A 23,050-nucleotide genomic window follows, 5' to 3' on the forward strand; every position below is an offset into this window, starting at 1 on the left:
GATAAATGGTGACATACAACTGTGAATCCTTGGCTTTCATGGATAATGGTAGAAACTGTGCTCTTTCTAGGAAGCTATATCCTTGCTAAAGGGGGCAGCCTCTGCCCAACCCTGTGGAGGCCACCAGGAGGAACACTGGCCAGGGTTGACAGATCTTCTAAATCTGGATTGATGGATGAAACATCATAATTTTAAAACAGTGACTGTTTGGAAGGATGAGAAGTCAGATGATTAAGAAGCCATAATGCTTCTGCTCCCTTCCTCATGGAGTAAACCTGAGCTTCTCCCTATTGTGTGTCTGGAAGACAGTCCACCATTGAAATGCATGCAGGGATCCAAAATGGGGAACCCTTAAGTACAGATTTGTTGTTGGCACATTAACTAGGTATTACACAGAGGAAAGCGGGACTCTCAGGGGAAGGAAGGAGGGAAGTTTTGCTGGGTGGGAATAGGAAGCACAGAAGAAAAATGGCTGCTGGTGGGGTAAGGTGGGGGGCTGCAGGGAGAGGGGCCCTTCAGGTCCCCATAGACTCAGCAAACTACTTCTCAACTTGTTGAATCAGACTGGAAGTTGTCAAATTGATTTTTATAACCATTCTGAGATATTGGAGTGAGATTAACCATCTGGAATTTCTATTTAGACAAGTAACATCAACTCTAGCTCATACTAATGAGGACTGCGAGTTGGAAGAAATCCTCACAGCCACTTAGCCAATACCTCAACGAAAGCAAGAATTTCTCTTCAAAACTCTTGGCCAGAGACCAGCCAGCTTCTGCTTAAACAGCTCTCAGGAACTTGCTTCTCCTTCTGCAAGTCCGACAGGCACCCTCGCTTACACGCTTCTGACATGCGGGAACAAGACAGGTGTTCAGCCAAGGGTATGACCGCCATCTTGCTCAGTGAGAACAGAACATTTGCAAATGGAGGGTTTGATGTTAATATGGCACAGTGGCAAAAAGAGGATGTGGAGGGCAGATATGATTAGCCATACAAATTCACCACTATTTTCAGTTTGAAAAAAATAACCACTGAATAAGGAATCATTTACGAGTTTTGAGAGTTGAACCCAAATTTGGTGAAGGTAGCCATTGCATAAAGAAAGCCACTACTCTTTCGGAGTAATGCCAATCTTGAACTCTACAAAACATTTCTTCCTTTAGAAATTAGATTAACAATGGCATAGAACACTTAGGAAAAACATGCATAATCCAATATGTGAACACACTTTTTCTTTTGCATCTTTCTTTCTGGCCAACCCTTGTTCGAAGGCACACACAGTTTGCACAGTTGTCACCAAAGGGTTCATACCATTTGATTTTGATGAAGACTGTCACTTCTCCCCTAAATATCTATTTCCCCCTTCTTTCTTGTTAATAAAGCCCTAATCTTGCCTTCTATGTGGCAATGGGCTCAGGCCCAGACAGTGGTAAACCAGTTGTGGTCATCCTGTTCCCCATTTTCCCTTACAGCATCACAGAGGGATGATCTGTCACCCAGTTTGGGCCAAAAAGACATAAAAAATGCCTGGTGGGGGTGCTTCTGTGAACATTCTCATTTTCATCATAAAATGAGTATCCTCTCACTCCTTCTTCCTGCATTGATCATAGACATGATGGCTGGAGCTTTGTCAGCCATCTTGTGACCAAGGGGGAAAGCTCTAGAGAATAACAGAGGTATTGACGTTGAACCAACAGTAACACTGGATTTCTTCTATTTGAGGCACTGTATTTAACTTGTTTGTTACTTGTAGCTGAATATAATCCTAGCTGATTATTTTGTTTCTACTTAATTTCTTATTCTCCATAGTAGGTTATCTGATTTATGTGTCATATTTAATATTTCACAATTTCAGCTATTTTACTATTGAGGATTTAGGTTGTTTTTAGTCATTTAATGTTACAGTCAATGCTCAAACAAGCATCTTTGTGCATATAGCTCTTGATTTTTATCAACACTATGTTAAAGGCTATGAATATCTTTTTTTAAGCTTTTTTTTTTTATAGTCTTTTTTCTTTTATTTTTTTTTTTAAGATTTTTATTTATTTATTTGACAGAGAAAGATCACAAGTAGACAGAGAGGCAGGCAGAGAGAGAGAGGAAGGGAAGCAGGCTCCCCGCCAAGCAGAGAGCCCGATGCGGGACTCGATCCCAGGACCCGGGGATCATGACCTGAGCCGAAGGCAGCGGCTTAACCCACTGAGCCACCCAGGCGCCCCTTTTTTTAAGCTTTTATTTATTTATTTGACAGACACAGATCACAAGTAGGCAGAGAGATTGAGGAGGAAGCAGCCTCCCTGCCAAGCGGAGAGCCCTATGCAGGGCTGGATCCCTGGGATCATGACCTGAGCCGAAGGCAGAGGCTTAACTACCCAGGCACCCCAAAGGCTATGAATATGTTGATGGTTTTTATTATTTTTTTTTATTTTTTAAAGATTTTATTTATTTATTTGACAGAGAGAGAGATCACAAATAGGCAGAGAGACAGACAGAGAGAGAGATGAGGAGAAGCAGGCTCCCTGCTGAGCAGAGAGCCCTATACGGGACTCCATCCCAGGCCCCTGGGATCATGACCTGAGCCAAAGGTAGAGGCTTAACCCACTGAGCCACCCAGGCGCCCCTGTTGATTGTTTTTAAATCATCTTGCAAAATTGCTTTTCGGAAGGATTATATAGGGATGCCGGGGGGCGGGGGTCAGTTGGTTAAGTGTCTGCCTTCTGCTCAGGCCGAGGACCAAGTCCCACACTGGGCTTCCCACTCAGCAGGGAGTCGGCTTCTCCCTCTCCCTCTGCCCTTTTCCCTGCTCGTGCTTGCTCTGATGTGTGTGCTGTCTCTCTCCAAAATAAACCTTAAAAAAAGAAAGGATTCCATAAATGTGCCATGCCTCCAGGAATATATGAATAAATTCATTTCACCATAATTTCTAATCATCAGTGAGTACTGCCATTATATTTTGGCTGACTTTGAACACAGTGATGCTACTTGGAGTTTGCTTTAATGCATGTTTCAGTTTTAATAGAAAGAAATTAGTGATTTGTGTGGCAGAGCAGAGAATTAGGCCAAAGCTGTCTGTGAATATCCAGGTTCCTTGCTCCCCTGTGTGTATCACTTTCTTTTTATTGCAAGGGTTTGTGCTGGAGGGCGGGATCCCAGCCTTAGCAGGTCTCCTGGCTTTGCTGTTTGTCTGTCCTCTGTCTGTCTCCCTGCTCCATCTGGGAGTGCACAGAGGCCCTCTCCGGTGTGGGCTGTGGCTGCTGGAGAAGCAAAGAATTCTCCAAGTGGGTCCATGACGAAGGAAGAGAAGAGCCCCACAGAGAGAATCTCTTCTGGGGTGGGCATGGTAGGGCAAGGAGCCTGCGTGCCGGTGGCCACAGGAGGAGAGCTCTCAACAGCCAGGCCTGGTCTAGAGAATCCTGAAAGTCTAATCTAGCCCTTTGTCGAGCTTGTCATCCACTTGACCTTGCCCAAAGAGGGTGAGCTAAGCAGGTTGAGGGGACGAGAGTCACAGGCTTTAGGGAGGCCCAGCCAGGGGCTCTGGTCACATAGGACACAATACCCAACGTGTCCCTGCTCCGTTTGGTCACAGCTCGAAGGTAGGATGTGGTTGTGTGTGAGCACGTGAGTTAACCTCTTCACATCACGTCTCTGCTTCAGAACCATCACTGGCTCCCTCTTGTCTGTGTGGCCCCACCCTGGAGGGCAAGGCCCTCTGGGAAATGCCTCACTGACTCCCCAGCTCGGGGCCACCTTCCTCCCCTTCACACCAATGTTTCTGTTTCCTTTCATACCAGACAGTCCAACCATGCTGACGTACTTGACATTCCCAGACGACGCTGTTCACTTTCAACGCCCAGCTCCGAGGTTGCTTTCCCTGGGAACCCCTTCCCTGACTACCCCAGTATCCCAGCAAAGAGCAAAGCCACTTCTTTCTTCGTCCTACTTCTCCCGTGTGACCTTAACTTTGCCTGTACTTCTGTCTCGGCCGGCCTGGACTGTGCACAGGGGACCTCCCCCTGCAAGGCAGAGCCCTCCAACTTCTCCAACTTCTCATTCTTAGCATATTGCCTAGTGCACAACTCACACGTGCCACCCAACTGCTTGCTCCGTTAGTGGTATCTGATGGGTCCAGTCTGTCCAGGAATAGGAGGCTGGCGTCAGGTATCACCACATACGTGGCCAAGAGGCCATGAATGTCCCTTCCCACTCTCAAGAGTTGCAAATGCTGGGTCACTAGCAAGGTTGGATTCTGGTGGTTCTCGACCCTGGCTACACACCCGATTAAATTTGGAGCTTACATGACTTCCACTAAGCAGACCACAGCACAAAACAAATAAATCAGATTCTCTGCTGGTGGGATGCAGGCCTGTGCAGGGTATGTAAAGACTCCCAGGTGATTCTAACATATGGCTCTGAGCTGTGAACTAGTCCTCCAAACAACCTTGAACAATTGCTTTTAAAAAAGCTGCTCCTGCTTGCGCACGATAGCAAGGACCATGTTGGGCACTTGGAGGTGTGGGGGGTTGCAGTTTGTTTTCGAGGAAGGAGGAGCCTCAGAATCTCTAGATTAGACATAGTGCATGCCCCCAAGACACATGCAAATCCGTATGTTTGCAAGTATCGATTGCAAATGGGCTAAGATGGCATCGAAATGGTATGGTTTACGTCACGGTTGCGCAACAGTGGCGTTTTGGTTAGATAATTCTTTGTCGTGCCGGGCATCGTAGGACCTTTAGAAGCATCTTGAGCTGTCCCCACTAGATGTTATTGTCCATCAATACCCCCGTCACCAGCATTTATAACAACCACGAATGCCTCCAGAGAGGACCAAAGGTCCCCTGGGGTTACAGTCCTCCCCTGGAGGAAACACTGATTCTGATGTAGGTGCTGCATTTTAATAAGGCATGTACGTAAGCTGTATGCACAGGAAAAGGTCTAGAGTGAAACCTGGTTCCCTGACATCAGCACCACCTGGGAGCTTGACAGAAATCTGTACCCTGGGTCGCATCCCAGACAGACTTCATCCCCAAATCACTTTGAAACCTGCTACGTGGTTCTCGTGGACGCTTAGTTCTCAGGGCTACTAAAAGGTCTGGAGACGTAAAGATTGGAAGCTTTGGAGCAACTGGAAAAATTCTTTGTAGGGCAGAAGTATTTCAGGTGAAGAAGGAAGTATTAGGGAAGGGTTTTCAGATGGAACTTAGCCTTCCTTCCTAGCTGCCAAGTCTTTGTCTCCTTTAATATTTTTTTTTGTAACTTCCTCTATCTGTTTGCTTTCTTATATATTGGATAGAAAACTATTTTCTCTGCAATCCATACTCTGGTGTGTTCATGACCTTGCTCGGGTAATTCATTGTGAATCGCAACAAAACAAATGATCCCTTACAAAAACACAGGAGTGTGTTTGAACAGTTGGGCCCAGGTTCACCATCAGACGTACGGACCAAAGCACCGTGTTTACAAACATATTTCTCGCTTACATGGGCTTTGTATTGTGAGTCATTGGGAAAAAAAGATTTTATGTATTTAAGGGGAGGGGTGGGTCAGAGGGAATGGGAGAATCTCCAGCAGGCTCCACGATGAGCACAGAGCCCCATGCAGGGCTCGATCTCACAACCCTGAGATCCTGACCTGAGCCAAAACACAGAGTCATCTGTAAGAGTGGGACATTGAACCAACAGAGCCGCCCGGGTGCCCCGTGAATCATTTTTATAAAGTAACACCTGCCTTAACTGGTATGTTTGTAGAGGTCCAGAAGTTTCTACGACAGATCTCACATCCCAGATCTACCCTCAGTCGTGCTGGAGTGTTATTTTCTAAACTAAATACCTGACCTCTTCATTCCTTCACGTAGAGCCTTGCATTGGTTTCTCACAGCCTCAGAACAATGTCCAGACTCCTTAGCATTTTTCAGAATAACTTGCACTACCTGACTCCTACTTATTTTTCTGGTCTCATCTATCAGTTAAATTATGGGCCAAAAAAAAAAAAAAAAAAAATCCTTGATGAACAAGATAGAGACAGGCTATCTGTTGTTGTTGTATGATCCTGCGTTACTATATGATGAGAATTCTAATCAGCCCCACGTGCGCCATGCCTGGAGTCTCATGGAAGTTGACAGAAGCAAGCAACCAGATGGGGCAACACGGGACTTTATAGGAACGTGTGTTTCCTGGCTGTTGAGCTGGTGTTCGCTTCTTCTGCACCCCCATTCGCTGTGTCCCTAGTACTGTGGTCTGCCTGGGCTCCAGTCCCTGCATGACCTCAGCTCCAGCCGTCCAGAGCCATCGGTGTGTCCCAGGACTGTGGTCTGGCTCAGCTCCAGTCCATCCACCGCTCGCTTCTCCTGCTGAGAGGTCCTTAAAGCCTGCGGTCTGAAAGCCTGGCTAACTTCTGCTTTCACTTCACTCTTCGACAGCAGCTGCTTCCCATAGAAACCCTTTCCTGCCCCCTCAGTCTTCAGGACGAGGTCAGATGTCCTTCCTGTTGGCACCGCAGCCCGTGCCGCCCAGATGTGAATGGCTCACAGCTCCTCAGACGGCTGTGCCTGTCTGTTAGTCTCTCCCACTCCCCCACCAGACTGTCTCTAAGGGAAGGGGCTGCGTCCTGTGTCCGCAGGTAAGCCCCGAGTCTAGCCCAGTGCCTGACACATAGTGAGTGCTCGATTAGCCATTTACTAGATGAGTAAATGGATGAGTGAACACCTGGCTCGGGGGGCTTTTAATCAACAACGGATACCACCTGTCTTCCCTTGGACTAAATGAGCTAGCAACGGCAGGCTGCGTTGTTTGTGTTTTTAGTACAGTCGACCTTCGTCTCCTGTTGCTGCTGTCTTTTCTTCTCTGCTCTTTGTGGGGGTCTGAGTCTCCCCATGAGAGAAGGAAGGGCAGGGTATCCCCAAGGAACCTGCACACCGCCTTTGTCCCAACCTCCTGCCCCAGCAGCGAAGCCTATAAACACTGGCGCAGAAATGCCTTCTCCAAGGACAGACCCGTAAGCGCAAGGCACCAAGAACACAGTTTCCATACCTGCAGCAGGCATCACCTACTGCCTATGTGGAGGAAAGCCACTGTGACCGGTCCAGCAAAGGGGCTGCTGAGCTCCATTTTTTTTCCAGCTATAACTCCAGATCTCCTTCCCGTTCACTTGGAATTCAGTGCATGCTGGGCACATGCACGGACATCCATGTACACTCATTATAAATGCACCCAGACACACGCGTGTGTATCCATGCACACTTATGTACATTGTTCTGAGTATTTATTTACATATGTGTGCCTCTGTCTGCACGTGTCCACATGCATAGATACTGTAATTATGCAAATACAAAGATTATACAAGTATGTACAGTCTTATAAAACTTTAATAATTTACGTCAGGGGCCAGCAAACTTTTTCTGTAAAGGGTCCGAGAGTAAATGTTTTAGGGATTTTGAGTGTACCGTGTCGGACACAACTACTCAGCTCTGCCACTATACTGTGAAAACACCCACAGAGGGCACATAATCAGATGAGCTTGGTCGCATTCTAATGAAACCGTGTTTGTAAGACCAGACTGGGCCAGATCAGGCCCACCAGCCCCAGTTTACCAACCCTCTTCTTAGAGATATGACTGGAACATTCAGCTGACGGCATTTCACACAAAATGACTAAGGTGTAAAAAAACCATATGATGTTGTTATTATGGGGTATTTTCATATCAACTTCTAGGGCCAAGTCCAAATCCTATGGATGAGAACATAAGGTGTATCTCCTGGCTAATAGAACTTAAAGCCATAAAAAGCATGAGAAGACCAACCACCTGTTACAAGAGTTTATCCAAACTGTATATATTCTTCATTATTTAAAAAAATAAGATTTTATTTATTTATTTTTTTTTTTTTAAAGATTTTATTTATTTATTTTACAGAGAGAGATCACAAGTAGACAGAGAAGCAGGCAGAGAGAGGGAGGGAAGCAGGCTCCCCGCTGAGCAGAGAGCCCGATGCGGGACTCGATCCCAGGACCCTGGGATCATGACCTGAGCCGAAGGCAGCGGCTTAACCCACTGAGCCACCCAGGCACCCAAAAAAAAAGATTTTATTTAAGAGAGAGGGAGAGCGCAAGCAGGAGGAGGGGCAGAGGGAGAACCAACCTCTCCGCTGAGCAGGGAGACCGATGCAGGACGCCATCCCAGTATCCTGAGATCATGACCTGAGCTGAAGGCAGACACTTAACCGACTGAGCCCCCCAGGTACCCCCCTTTTTTGTGTTTAATAATTGTCATAACGCTGGTGGCTACTGGTACTTCCCGCTGCTCTAGGAGACCAGGCACCCTGTGCTCCCCCGGAGTTCCTCGCGCATCTGCCACGCTCTCAGAGAATGGCTGCTTTTGGCTTTCTCATACTTCTCCATAGGACACACAACTGATGTTTCCTATTTCCCCCTTACAAGTACTGAAACTGCCGGGGTCAATGGGGCCCGTTAAAGACAACCAGATCTTTCAGACATGTGACATTTTACTCCTTTCTGGACCACATTCAATTTTGGTCACGCAGTCCCCTGCCCGAAGAAAAGGGAGGGCACCTGGCTCTCCCCCGCACAAAACCCACCAGGCACAGCTGGTGCAGAAGGGAGGCAGCTGCCGGACCCTGCCCGGCCGCCCGAGGCCAGCGAAGGTCACAGAGAGAGATGACAGAGCATCATTAGATCTGAGAAGGATTCATCATTCATTCAATTAACTTCATTCCTCCCGAAATGAGACCTGCGGTTTCACTGTACTCACGGCCCGTTCAAACTTCTGCAGCTTAAAACAGGTCCAAGCATGAAGCGGCTGAGGCCAGTCCCATGGACTGGAGGTGCTGCGCACTGCCCAGTGGGCCAGACTGAGCATTGGGACCTGTCCGCTGTTTACTTGGGTGCTGCCAGGCAGTTTAGCTTATTGAGGAGAAGGACTGGCGAGTCACTTCTTGACCTTTTGCACAGCATTGTATCTGTGGAACATTCCAGTTTCTCCTAGAACATGCGTATCTAAGCCACAATTCCAGCCATCCAGCAATTGAAGAAAATCCCGAGGATGTATTTTGACTTCAGACTCTCAGAGGATCTTTGAGTAAGAGGTGTCTCAAGATTTATTTTTATTTAACTCTTCCTTCCATGTTGGTCGATGAAAATCCCCGTCTTTCCGAGTTCACACACCCCCGTTACCATCATCGGCGTGAAAGGGAATGTTACTTCACATTCCAAATCTGACTTTTTTTATCCCTTCAGTCGAAAGTGTCTTTTCCAGGCTCAGGTGTTTCCAACAGGAAGTGTAAGCCACAGATGCTGATTTGCTCAAATCCCACTTCTGAATTCGTTGAAAGTATTCTAGTAACGCTGACCTGCGTGTCAGATGGCCACTGTTCTTTCCTCTGTGGGCTAGAAGCAGCTGCGGCGGTATTTTATAGACACAACTAGAACACAGTGCCCTTCTCGGGACTGGGAGCAGTACACCTTGCAGAGGGGTGGCTGGGGAGAATCCCGTTAACAGAAATCCAAGTGTGATGTGTGCATCATCTCTGCTGCTCAGGACTTACAGTTTCCAAAGAGCTCAGAAGAGAGAGTCATGTCAGATAAAGCCACGGCGATACCAGGTCCAATGGAAAGGAATGGAAGATGGAAATTAAAATGCAGGCTCTCACAGGGTCTGCTTGTCGAATGATGGAGACGAAGAAGAATCACCTGGCCCATGGGCACAGATGGGCTTTAGACAAAGTCGTGCCACCAAACATCCCCTAGTTAGAGGTGAGCCCCATCTCTCTCTCTCTCACCCTGTCTGCCTTGACCCCATACAGCTTCTCCTTCCTGGCCAACCACTCCCTACTCCTGCTGGGCTGGTGTCCACACCCCTCTCCAAGTGTTCTCCTGCCAAGCAGGGAAAGGAGGGCTTGCAGACAGTGCGGGTTTGATGGTCCCCTCAGGGTGGGGGAAAGTGCCGGGCCAAGCCCGGTGTCCCTGCACAGTCCGTGATCAGAGATCCCGTAGGCGAGGGGCCACCAAGTGGGGAGCAGAGGCAGAGAACAAAGGGATGCTGTTTTAGACTTTGCAGGGGATGTTTCTGGAGAAAAGCCATGCCAATTTGTGTTGAACTGGCACCGTGTGTGTGTGTGTGTGTGCGCGTGTGCAAGTCTTCTATCTTCAAAAGGAGACAAAAACTTTTCCAGTTTTTTCTTTACATGCTTTAGAATTCTTACATGTTAATCCCCCGCTTTGGGTTGGCATAACTGCCATTCAAATCTCTTATACTCCAAAAATAAGCTCACTCCCCAAATATATTTAAGCAGCCTACACACACACACACACACACACACACACACACCCCTTATCAGCCACTCCATTAAACCTAACATCATGGTCTTCTTTAGGGAACTCTTCCACCCGTAAGCCATAGCTGATCGCTTTGCCCACAGAGAATTTCTCTCTGCTTCTGTCCCCATTTGGTAGAACCAGTCACCTGGGACTCTCACCTACAAAGGAGGAACATGTCTGGGTTGGCCCTAGATATGGGCCAGGCTCTGCCTCCATGAAACCAGATGAAGCTCAGTGTCCCGGAACCAGATTACAAGTCAACTGAGGAGACAACCCCCCCACCCACCACCACCACCTATAGAGCATCACAGGCCACCTACCTACATAGGCCTTCATAGAATTTTAATTTACACAACTTAGACAGTTTGTGCTCTCACTTTCCTATCTGTACTTTTGCAAAATATCCCCCAAATAGGCAGTGCTTCTAATTTTTCACTTGAAAGCAGCATAAGAAATCTGTATGTCTCACCTTAAGTAATGAAAACAATTATTCGTAAACATGAACAGAGTCAGAAAACAGCCTCTCAGAAGAGGGACTTAAAAAAATAAAATCTCTACAGACCTGTTTTTTTTTTCACCAAATGAAAATTACACCATCGCTGAATGCTTCTCCTGCTTCTCCTCTTTAAAGTGATCTTTTCTTTATGGTTCATGAACTCTGGGGTCCCAGGCCCTATACCATGTAGGTCTCCTATTGTGGTGACTCACTAGCTTGGTGCTATGGTCTAGATGTCTGTGTCTCTCTAAGTTCGTATGTTGAAATCCTAACCCTTAGTGCTTGAAGGTAGGCCTTTGGGAGGTGCTTGGAAGTTCAGTGTCCCCATAAAACAGACCCAGGAGGATCCTCCATCCCTTTTACCATGTGAAGACATAGCAAGAAGAACCAGGAAGTTGGTCTTCACCAGTCAACCGTGCCTTGATCTTCGACTTCCCAACCTCTAGAACCGTGAGAAATGAGTATTTGTTTATAAACTACCCAATCTATGGTAGTCTGTTACATTAATGTGAACAGACTAACACTTACTGCTCATTAAAAACGTTTCTCTCTCTCTGCCTGTCTCACTATTTGTGATCTCTGTCAAATACATAAAATCTTTTTTAAAAAAGCAAAACAAAAAAAAAATATTTTCAGATGATAAAAGCAATAGAACATTTAGAAAATAAACAAAATGAAATTCTAGAATTCCACGACCAACACGAAAGTGCTGTAAGTTTTATATAGTTCCTTTCTTTTTTAAAAACGATTTTGTTTATTTATTTGACAGAGAGAGTAAGAGAGAGGCACAGAGGGAGAGGGAGACGGCGAAGCAGGCTCCTCGCTGAGCATAGAACCTGATGCGGGACTCAATCCCAGGACCCTGGGATCACAACCCATGCTGAAGGCAGACGTTTCACCGACTGAGCTTTCCAGGCATCCCTGTATAGTTCCTTTCAGACTTTAAACTTTTTTTTTTTAAGTAGACTCCATACCCAGTGTGGGGTCCAACATGGGGCTTCAACTTCCAACCCTGAGATCATGACCTGAGCTGAGATCAAGAGTCAGATGCCTAACTGATTGAGCCACCCAGGTGTCCCTGAATCTTTACTTGAGGATATTTCTATTAAACAGTGAGAAGATCATAGAAAATCATCAACGGAAAACAAGTAATCTCTAATCTCTGCACAGGGAACTTACATAAATTCAGTTTTTATTTCTTCTTCATATACCCATACATACTTATCAATGGATTCTTTCTCAATGTTCTTATGTCTGTTCTGCCCTCATTCATTCATTCTTTTGTTCATTCATTCATTTGATAAACATTTATCAAGCACCTACTACGTACCAGCCAGCACTTCATCAGGGCTCAAACAATGTACGTGTTCTCACAATTCTTATAGCCGCGGGGGGAGATAGATCTTACACAAATAATTACTAATTTTTCTTGAGGAATAAATTGTACTTGTCTATTGACCTTGAAGTTTCATCTCCCTTCCAAACCTCTCTCCCCATCTAGCCCCCTCACATTCTAATCTCTGGCTGATTTTTGTTCGTTCACACCCAACCATCACAATTCAAGGGACAGGTGCCCCTGGACTGTTACCGCTCACAGATCTCATGCCAGGTCCTCTGCAGGCAGGTGAGTCCCTGAGCTCAGAGGCAGCCCTTCAGAGGACAGACTGTACCCCAAGCGACCTTGTGAAGGCTACTGATAACACCCACAAGGGGTTCCAGATTCCTCACAATGGGAGTCCTGAGGAGTGGGGGAGGCTTGGGAGCAGGAAGTCAGGGCTACACCATCCTGTGCAGTGAGCTGGGAAGGAGATCTGAGAAGGAGGAAGCATTCACTCTTGGGTTTTGGCTGCCAGGCAGCATTTTGCTTTGGGGAAAACAAACAAATTTTTTGCTGGCTGAAAGCCCAGAGGAACTGGACCTCAGACACTGCACTGTGCCCCACGGCCCCTGGAACAGAAGCTGCGTGTGTCTCTGCGCCTGGGGCTGAGCGTGCCCTTCTGTCATCCAGAAGCTGCCAGGGGTTGGCCAGAGCCAAGGGCCTGGGGCAGTTATCCACTTCACTTCGCTCAAGCATCTACTCTGAGCTACGGAGACACAGTTTTTTGTTGTTGTTGTTTAAATATCTTCCTAACACTGCTAGGAATATAGCCAGTATCTTAAAAATTTCAATAGATGAAGAAAAGACTATTAAATGCAAAGCGCCATGAACAGGGGATGCTCCAGGTCTGCGTGGAAAAGCTGGACCCCGTGGTCTCCCTGAGCTATGACCTGCACCGCAGAGGACATCGGTTATTTAACGGTCCTGTCCTTCCCTCGCAGTCGCAGGGATGAGCACAGAGGACCTGCCCGTTCATTTTTGCGTCCTTGGTGCTGACACGGTGCCTGGTCCGTCATCAGCACTCAACACTCTGACCGAGCCTGACATGATCAGCTGGGACTGGAAATGCCTGCATGGATGCAGCCAGTGGGTTTTGCCAGGACACACAAGAATCAAGGTATGGTGCAGTGAAAGTTCTCTCGAGCTCCAAAGCAATTATTTTTATAATTATTATTGTACTCCCTTTGTGCTTCTCCAAAAGCCCTCTGCTTGGGTTAAACTTGGGTTTCCAACCCCCACACGTCTATCCATGTCCTCCCTGTCCACACCCATCTCCCTTCTTGGTGACCTTGGTCTCCCACAGCTTTAGCTCCAACATGTCTCTCCGTGGCCCCCAAATCTACATCTGTGCCCAAGCTTGTCTCCAGGGCCCCAGACCCATGCTTCCTGCTGCCTTGAGACATTTCCATACAGATCTTTGGGATGGGCCCCAGATTCTACCATATGGGCTCATCGTGTCCCCCAGCCCCAGTCTGCTCTGCTCTGCCACCTGCTTCCCGTTGTAAATATTTAGTGCCATCGCTTCAGGCAGCCAAAGGCTGGAAACTCTGGAAGTACATCCTGTAGGAATGTCCCACTGGACTGTTCCTGCCCCCTTTCTGCTGAGCTGCCAAGACCAGAGTGGTAGGCTGCATCATGGTCCCTGACCCCCCTGCCCCAACAAAGATGGCTGTGTCCCAGTCTCTAGAATCTGCGAAGATGTCACCTTACACGATGAACAGAACTTTGTGGATGTGACTAAGGATTCTGAGACTGGAGATGACTCTGGATTCTCCTGGCAGGCCCAGTGTCCTCGTAAGGGCCTAAGAGACGTCATTCAGGGAAGAAGTGAGGGCAGATCAGGGGTTGTTGGGCTGAGAGAGCCAAGAAGTGAGGAGTCTAGCTAGAGAGGACAAGCAGGCAGGCTCCCTGGGATAACGCGGTCATGGCCCTCCCGGGGGCCTCAACACTCCCTGAGCGAGAAAGGGCTCTAGACCACGGGTGACCTTGAGGCCCAAATCACCACCCAACATCAGCCAATTCTCATGAAATCTCCCCCAACTCCCCCTGCCCCCCACAAGAAGGATGCAGCCCTCGATTTTGCCCCATGAGATCCATTTCAGACTCAGGACCTCCAAAGCTACCTGAAAATAAAGTGAGGTCATTCTCAGCCACAGAGCTCATGGTGATTGGTTACAACAGCCACAGGAGACAAGCAGGAGAGACTTCGAAGGGCAGAGGGAGTGAGAAACAGGATTCCAAAGAAAGAGGCCCATGGTATTTGTTTCAAGGATCAAGGTGGTGGACATGGGTCCAGGAGCAGAGGGGGTCTGGTGAGGAGACCTGCAAGGTGATGGCTGGGAGAAGCTGGTGGCATTTGGGGGTCACCTCCCCCTTCCCAGCCCCTCCCACCAAGCCTGGCAAAGAGGATTCAAGAGCACCGCTGGGAAGCTTTGCAAGATGCTTCTCACCATGGAGACCTGTGGGCGACTAGTGTTTCACCCGCCCCTGCAAAGGCTGAGGCTGACTGAGGATGGAGCCTGACTCCCCCAGGAAAATGGGGACCCCAGGGTCCCCGTAATCTAGGGACAAGTGAAGACTCATGAGAAGAGATCTGAAGGCCAAGGCAGGAGAGAGTGGTGGGGGCTTCCCTCCCAGAGGTAGGGGGACAAGAGGTGCCTTAGGGGTCCCCTTGGATCAGAGTGGGTCCTCCAGGAGAAAGAGAAGGGCTGGGGTCCTATGTCCATAGGGTCTCCTAGGGCCAGGCAGAGCAGGAAAGTGGCTGGGGAAGTATGGTAGAGCTGGGGTGGAAGAGGGAGCAGGAGGGGTGTAGAGGGATCCGAATCCCCTGGAGGGCTCAGAGGGGGCTGGGTTCAGAGCTGCATGAAGAGAGAACCGTCTGCTGCAGCCCCTCCTGATCTGCTTTTTCTGTTCTACGAGCCTGGATGCCCTAAGTCCTGCACGGAGCCTATTTTATAACTAAAAGCCATGAGAGGTTATGTGTGAGGGTAAGCAGAACACTCTTGCTTAGGCTGGCCATGCTTGCGTCACACAAGCAAAGGGCATCTCCCTGCACCGCCCACCAGGTGCAAAGGCACAGGGGGAGAACAGAGCACTGCATGGGGGCCAGCCCAGCCACGGATATTCTCCTGGACTCCTGGCCCAGGTCTTGCCCTGCCGCCTGCCCCCTCTCCCGCTGCCAGTGCTCTACCTGGCCTGCCTGCCTCCACCTCCCCTGGGCCACCCACGCTGCCCAGCTGTGGCTCAACACTCCACGACCCCATCACCCGTTGCTCTAAACATGCCTAAACATCTGGTACCTCCCAGCCCTCCGTCTAGAGGGCAAAGGTCCTGCCGCTTTGTGTGGCTTTCCAGGGCCTGCACGACTCCATCACTCCACACCCATGTTCCCTGTGTCTGCTCTCAGCACAGCACATGCCCCAGGACCTTTGTGCTTACTCTTCCTGGTCATCATCTCCCCTGTCCCATCACACTTCCTTCTCTGTGGACGTCCTGTGACGTCCTTCATCGTGGCATGTCACTGCTTCCTGGGCACTCTTCCTGGGCAGAGCCGCCCCTCCATCCCGCCCTCCAGAGGGTCTCCCTGGGACTTCATTCATTCCCAGTGGAGGGCCCTGTGCGCCAACCTGGGATACCACAGTAGGTAAGATGTGGTGTCATCCTGAGGACCTTCAGGACACTCAGTCTACCACATGCTGACAAGCGGTGAGGCATCTTGACAGGCAGTGACTGGAGTTGGTGTCAACCCCGATCCGACCTGGGCTGCGGTCATAATACACGATGTCGTGATGATGCCCGCACTGACATCCCCTCCACTCTGGAGCGAGCCGCTGGTCCGGGACGCTCCCAGGCTCAGGCGCAGGCTCACCCCTCTGCCTCCTGCAGGAGTGTCTTATACACCGTAGACCCTCTACGAGGGTCAGTTTAATAAGAAAGAGAAAAGCCCCGCCTTCATTTGTGCAGTGACTTACAAGCGCCCACATGCTTTTCACAGGCCCTCCTCATGCCCTCCTCCAAGACGGTGGTTCTCAAGTTCAGCCCCTTCCCCAAACTCCTGTCTCAGAGGTCCCACCCCCAAACACACTGCTGGTGATTACTCTGCTGGGGCTCAGGCCTCTGTATGCGCAATACTGTCTCCCAGGAATTCCACTACGCAGCTAGGACCGTGGAGCTCCGCTCTTGGCGCAGGGGTGGGTGTGACCCCCCCAACTTGGTATGTGGGGACTATGAAGCAGGGAGAGGTTCAACGACCCCCTAGAACTCCCACAGCTTGGGAAAGGTGGACTCAGGATGCTGACTCCGGAGAGCTCTGGCCAGGCCGCCTGCTGCCTCACGGTGGGGAAGGCAGCGGAGGCAGTGAAGAGAGTGCGGATCTCTGAGCAGGGCCTGCCGAGCGCCCTGCGGCTCTTCACAGAGCCGGCACCAGTGGGCCTCACGGGGAAAGGCACCATCAATGCCATTAGCCACCATTAGCTGCGGGGAGCCCACAAGGCAAGAGAAGCTCACTGGGACCCGTGTCAAAAACAAGGCCAGACCTGCTTCCTTGTGACAGGTCAGACAGAATACAGCATTCTTTACGGCCTGCTTCTTTGCCTGACAACTGTTACTGTGATTAATGGTTTCTCTGAATTCACTTGCCCTCTCCCAGTGACTCAATCCTGGGTACTCCAGCCTGAGGTGCTAATTTGGTGATTACCCAAAAGGAATCTCTTAGAAGTCATCTTAAGAATCCAAAGGCCAAAATTTCCCAGAAGCATTCACTTCTGCCAGATTCCAAGGCCCATGATATACTCAATTTTAACTCTGATTGAACTTTGTTCAAATTCATGAAATTAAAAGAAGAGTGAGAAACCATAAAACTAGTTACCGCCTAGACAGCTTCCAGGTTATGCAGAAGTTGAATTCTGAAGTTTGTAAACCAGTTGCTCGAAGTGCCTCATCGACTCCCCCACAGAAACCATGTTTTAGATGGTGGTCACATTCTCAAGCTCACCCATAAAGTCTGTCTAATGTAGGAGATAACAGGGAATATTTTTAAAATGAGGAAATCTAGAAATTCTCCGTGAGTATTTTCTAGGAGGAAAGCAGAATAAGGAAAGATCTATGCTTCTGGTGGGGGTGGGGGAGGGGGAGGGAAGGGGTGTTCCCGTCCATTGTCTCCAAGCAACTGAGGAGCTAAACGGGCACAGCCTTTTGCCATCCAGAGCTGGACGGAAATGCCTGCGGAAACACGGTCACACGATTTAATCGCCGGCATAAAGGCTTCTATATGAATAATCATTAGCAGCAGCTTCCACAACAGTCAAAACACAGGAACAGCTCAAATGCCCACGAACTGCAGAAAGAGGAAACATAACGGGACACATCCATATAGCGGACTGTGACTCGGCCCGAACACAACAATGAATACTGACCCTTGCCACGTGGCGGAACCACGGACACATTGTGCCTAGTGAAAGAAGTCAGACACAGAGGTTATAGGTTGTATGATTCCGTGTATATGAACTGGTCATAACATGCGAATCTGTAGAGATGGAAAGCAGACTCGAAGTTGCCCTGAGCTAGCGAAGGAGGAGGGAGAAATGGGGAATGACTGCTAACCGGAAAGGGGTTTCTTTTGGTGGTGATGAAAATATGCCGCAATCAGGGAGCGGTGACCGCTGCACAAATTTCTGAGCATGCTAAAAATTATGGAACTGTCTGCTTTAAAGGGGTAGGTTGGATGGGATGTGAAGGAAATCTCAGACTTTTTTTTTTTTTTTTTAAACCCGGAACTCACAAGGTCCCTGTGTCCATGGAGGGGGCTGAACCAGGTCACCCATTAGTCCCTTATCAGCAGAAGGTGAGCTGATTAAGTCACCCACTGTCGATCACTACAAGCGTTCGATTTACCCTCCTTGTTTCAGAGGTCTGCTTCTGCAGCACACGCCCCAGCTTCAAGTGACGTGTTCATTAAAACACACAAAAATAGCATCCCACCTACCGAATGCCTGTCATCTCTGTTCACATCGCTTTTCTCTCTCTCTCTCTCCTTTTAAAAAAACCATTTTTTAAATCATTTTAAAAATCCTTTTTAAAAAACGCAGATCTCCAACAGCAAGCTCTAACTTTTGATTGGATCATATTCAGGTCCTATTCTCTGAAAGCTCAGTGATTTTTTTTCCTGGAACAGTAATATGTCAGTGGTGGTCTGAAGACGGTGGGTGGTCCTCGACTAATGAGTAAATCAAGTGTCCATAATTCCTTTGGCAGCAGGGGCAGGGCAGGGGAGCTGAAGGAGGAGGTGGTGGGGTGGGGACCATGGGGAGCTCGTCTGGGAAAGTCTCTACTGGAGGGGGTAGCCACTTCCACAACAGGGGGCTGGTCCATGAGATTACACAAGCTGGAAATCTGGATTTTTTTTTTTTAATGTAAAAATGCCAATGCATTTTTTAAACCAAGCATTTGGGGGCTGAGCTCCCATCAGGGGCTATAAATTTGTGACCTCGGCTCGAGGAGGCCTTGGCCCTGGTTCTTTGGTGTAATTGATATCAGAATTTCAAATCAGAGAGTGAGTGTTGATATGGTCCTTGGAGTTCCTCTAGTTCAACCTCCCACTCCACAGTAAAATCCCTTCTACAGCAGATGGCCACCCAGCATTGGAGTAAGCTAATAGTTCAAGCCTGAAATATGCAGTTTCATTATTGGCTTCTTAATTTAAAAGAACCTGTAGGGTATGGATTAAGGAGGAAGTTGCAGGGAGAGCTGGGTTGAGGGGGACAGGCCTGACATATGGGGGCTGCAAGGGGCTTCCATATTGATTTCTTCTTTTCTTTTCTTTCTTTATTTCCTTCTTTCTTTCTTTTTTTGGAGGACTCTCTCTTATGCCCAACACTAGTATTTTTTTTTTTTTTAAAAGACAAATTCATTAAAGTGTATCAGCATGTTTGGGACTTAGTTTTTCTGGAATTCTCAGAGGGAGACAGAATTTTAGACCTGGAGTGGCCCTCAGAACTCTGGGTGTAGGAGTCCCTCATTTAACTAAGATCCTGTTTGCTCAATTATGTCAGACATTGGCAGCCAAGTCCTACTGTACTTAACATTTTTTTTAATGGGTCAAGTTATAATTCATAAATAGGATCCAAATGAACATATGAGCACTTTGAAATTTCCTGTAGCCTTTTGTAACTGACTCAGCACTCATGGTTTTCTTTTAGAGATATAAAGATTTGCAAAAAATGAATAAAACAACAAAACCCCCTAGTTATTTGCCTTTCTGAGTGACCTTTGTGGAGTCATGCGATAACTCACAGTGTCATCCATTCACAGAGCCCACTGGGGATTCCTCATCACTCTGAAGACGGTGTTGGCATAAACCACGGAGGTCTCCACAACTCACTTCCCTGGGTCCCATCTTCCCAATAAAACCCTTTTGCAAGCTGCTAAGTGTTGAATTAACTAGCGTTTCGCTTCCTGTATTTGCGTCCGAGGAGACTTGGCGGACAGACTTGGCGGACAGTGGGAAGGACAAGGAGGAGACATGAAGGACTCAGAGAGCCCCTGAATTTAGTCAACCCACCCCTGCGTAATTGAAAACTGTGTGTCACTTGGCACAAACCACTATGAGTGGTTTGGAACTCTTGGGGGCGCCAGGGGCGAGGGGGAACAGGGCCCAGGAAGTGGGTGGATCAACAGCAAGGGGCCTGTGGGATCCTGCCCTTGGCTTTGCATTGTTGTTTTCTTTCCCCCCTTGGTGCATCACCTACATACAGATTTGAGAAGCCAAAATAAGAATAAAAACAGGCAGTAATAATGACCCCTTATTAAATGTAGAGATAGTTATGAGTCACACTCAAAGTCAGCACGGCCTCAGTTCCGGTAATCATCAAGATTTCTTTCCTCCTCCTGCACTTATGCTTGGTCCTTCTCTTTAATTATATAGAGTTGCCCCCAAAGTATTGAAATGACAGATGGAAAGGAACACCATTACTGCAGCGGGGGACCCAAGATTTTGAGCTTTATTATTCACGGTTGCCAAATGCTACATTTTCAGTCTGTCTCTGTTCTCAGTGCAGCGAGGAACCTTCGAAACCTTTTGTGTGAGTCCGGGAGGGGAAACAGTCTGGCAAATTTTGACAAGCATCTCTTCAAGACCACATTTGTACTCTGTTTAAAAGCCCAGGACAACAACTGCCGGTCGTCATGGGAACAGACATACACAGGATTGACACACCAGCTTCGGAGATGAGCCCGAAATCCCAAGACCTCTCCGCCAGGAAGGCAGCCTAATGAACGAATGTCTTCTGTTTTCTGAGGGTCTATGGGGGGCAAGCTGCCCTCTCCGTGTCCTATGTGTCCCCGGCTGGAGAATTCCGGGGATTTCCCCCACTCTGTGCAAACTTCAGGACAATTCAGCCCATTACATTTCCCAAACCCACATTTCCTTTTCAAAGCCTGTTTACTAATCGATGCCAAGCACTATTACAGTAATTGGGGGAAAGAAGGAAGGGCCTCTCTTGCTTATCTTTCTTGGAAATAAATTTTCCCAGCTTTCCATGGAGGTTCTCTTATGTACCGGGGTGGGGAGGAGAAGCTGGGGGAGGAGGAGGTCTTTCATCGGCCTGCAGAAAGAGAGGTTAATCATGGCTTGAAAGGCTCCTCTTGAAGATGGAGTTCTAAAAATAATACATAGCTGTTCACGCAATACTTTCCGAGGCACAGGGCCTCGACAATGGAATGGAGCTGTAGGAAATAAACCCACAACAATGGAAAACTTAGACTGAAGGGAAGCTGGATCCCTCCAGGTAAACCTCAGTGATTTCAAGTGGAGAAGGATGGACCGCATCCTCCACCATTAGTCTTGAAGAGAAGCCACGGGAGCTCTATTCACGAGCAGTAAAATTAGCCGCTTGTTCAATTTGCATGACATTTGTTATTGAAATAAGCATCTCACAGCGTGATTTAATCGCACCCCTCCCAACACCTAAGAGGAAAAAGAAGAAAAGAAAGGGTTTGATCCATTGAATGACAAAGAGTCACGAAACCAGGAACATTTAGCAACTGGTGATGGAGTGAATGTCACCCGCAATGCATGGCTAATAAGAGTTCTAGGACTGACGGTGATAAACTTTCCTCCACCGTTCCATTACTTTTTTTCCCTTCCTATAATTATGAACATTCATCACATACGCTCTGACTTTAAAATGTCAAACTGTCTCCTTGTAGTTTTGCTTTTTTACCTTGCACCTTAAAAAAATTATTTTACTGATTCCGATTTTTCTTCTGGGATTGTCTTCCAAAAGATAATCCCAGGAAAAAAACCTAGGGGTAAGGATCCCTTCCCTGTCTGGAGGTATTCTAATACCAGTTTGGTATTGCGTTTAGGCACAGAAGGTCAATAGGATTTGGGGGGAAAAAGCTTAAAGAAAATGAGCTTGTTTCTCCCAGAAATTTTAAACCGGCATGCAGACAGGTGGCATTTTGTGGGGGTGGACGGGCTAACACGGTGCTCAAAGAAATGACATTGATGCCTTTTAGACTTCGGTTCTGCAGTTTGCCACAGTCCCCCCGCCAATTCTCTAATGTCTCCCACCTCAACTGGCCATTTACTTAAGCAGTCTGCTTTAAGTCTGGGTTCACACCTCGCCTGTATTTGGCCATGCTCTTCTGCTTTTCTTCCCTTTGGTGTGTATTCAGATTAAGTCTTTTCTTCTAATTAAGTCAGGTACTTGTGTTCCGCTCTGCTGGTCTCACCTGGCCCTGTCTACCTCTGGCTGCTGAAACAAATGATTACCAATTAAGGAGCTTAAACAATACAAATTTATTCTGAAGTTCAGAAACCCTAAAATCAAGGAGTCATCAAGGCTGCTTTCCTTCTGGAAGCTCCAAAGGAAGATATATTTTTCCCTTGCCTTTTTCATTTCTAGAGGTCACTTGCACTCCTGGACTTGTGGCCGCATCCTCCATCTTCAAAGCAGCCAAGGAGCATCCGGAATTTTTCTCTTTGATTATCCAGTCTCCTTTTTATAAAGACCCTTATGATTCCATTGGGCTCACCCAGATAACCCAGAATAGTTCCCCTATTTTTTTTTTTTTTTTCCTAATCAGGCTCCACACCCAAGGCAGGACTCAAATTCATAACCTAAGTTCAAGCATGGCACACATGCTCTGCCAACCCAGCCAGCCAGGGGCCCCAAGGTCCCTATTTTAAGATTAGTTGATAAACCCTATTAATTCCACCCACGGCCTTCATGCTCCTTTGCCATGGCACCTGACTTGTTTGCAGTTCTGGAAACCAGAGCAGACTTCTTGGGGGGCATTATCCTGGATACCACAGTGACACTCGGGTAATAACTGAACCACCAAGAGAAAGCTACCATGGAACTCTGTTTTAAAACCCTTGTAATTCCACTGGTATTCTAAAACTGCCGCTAGAATGAAAGAGCCTTTATCCAAACGCTATGATGGTTGGGGAAGGGTAACTGGTTTTGAGCATGGAGATGGATTACTCTTCAAGAAAGGGGATGATTCATTGAGTTAGAAGTGCGTTGCCAGAAAAACCACTGAGTAGAAATAAACTAAAACTTTAAAAATCAAGGTACATCTCCTACCCCCAATGCACACATTTACGCCCACATGCGCACACACGCATATTTAATTCTTAAGACTCCGCAACTGCTGAAGCATTTGAGTGGAAAACTCGGACCCCTCCTTCCTCACTCCCAGTCCTCCTGGTTAAGCTCCATTGCTTGGGATAATGCACGTGAAACATGCGTGCTACTGTGTTTGGATGGGCCATACCCATTTGATCTCTGATCCAGGATAGAGAATCAGGGCAGAGGGGCGGCGGGTCCTTCCACACAGAAAGAGGGGAT

General features: G+C 47.8%; 1 protein-coding gene and 1 long non-coding RNA gene across 8 annotated transcripts in view; one reads left to right on the top strand and one right to left on the bottom strand.

Annotated features, from left to right (window-relative positions):
* The window catches only part of LOC116589247, a 48,249-nt gene extending 28,633 nt beyond the window's left edge, over window positions 1-19,616 (top strand). The window contains exons 2-3 of the long non-coding RNA XR_004285269.1: window positions 13,139-13,314; window positions 19,506-19,616. This is a non-coding gene — a long non-coding RNA (uncharacterized LOC116589247). The remainder of the gene's footprint in view (window positions 1-13,138; window positions 13,315-19,505) is intronic.
* Window positions 1-23,050, bottom strand: part of RIPOR2 (RHO family interacting cell polarization regulator 2) — a 215,494-nt gene that overhangs the window by 169,612 nt on the left and 22,832 nt on the right. The window lies entirely within an intron of this gene.

Source organism: Mustela erminea, chromosome 4 (assembly GCF_009829155.1).
Source record: "Mustela erminea isolate mMusErm1 chromosome 4, mMusErm1.Pri, whole genome shotgun sequence".
NCBI classification, from domain to species: domain Eukaryota; kingdom Metazoa; phylum Chordata; class Mammalia; order Carnivora; family Mustelidae; genus Mustela; species Mustela erminea.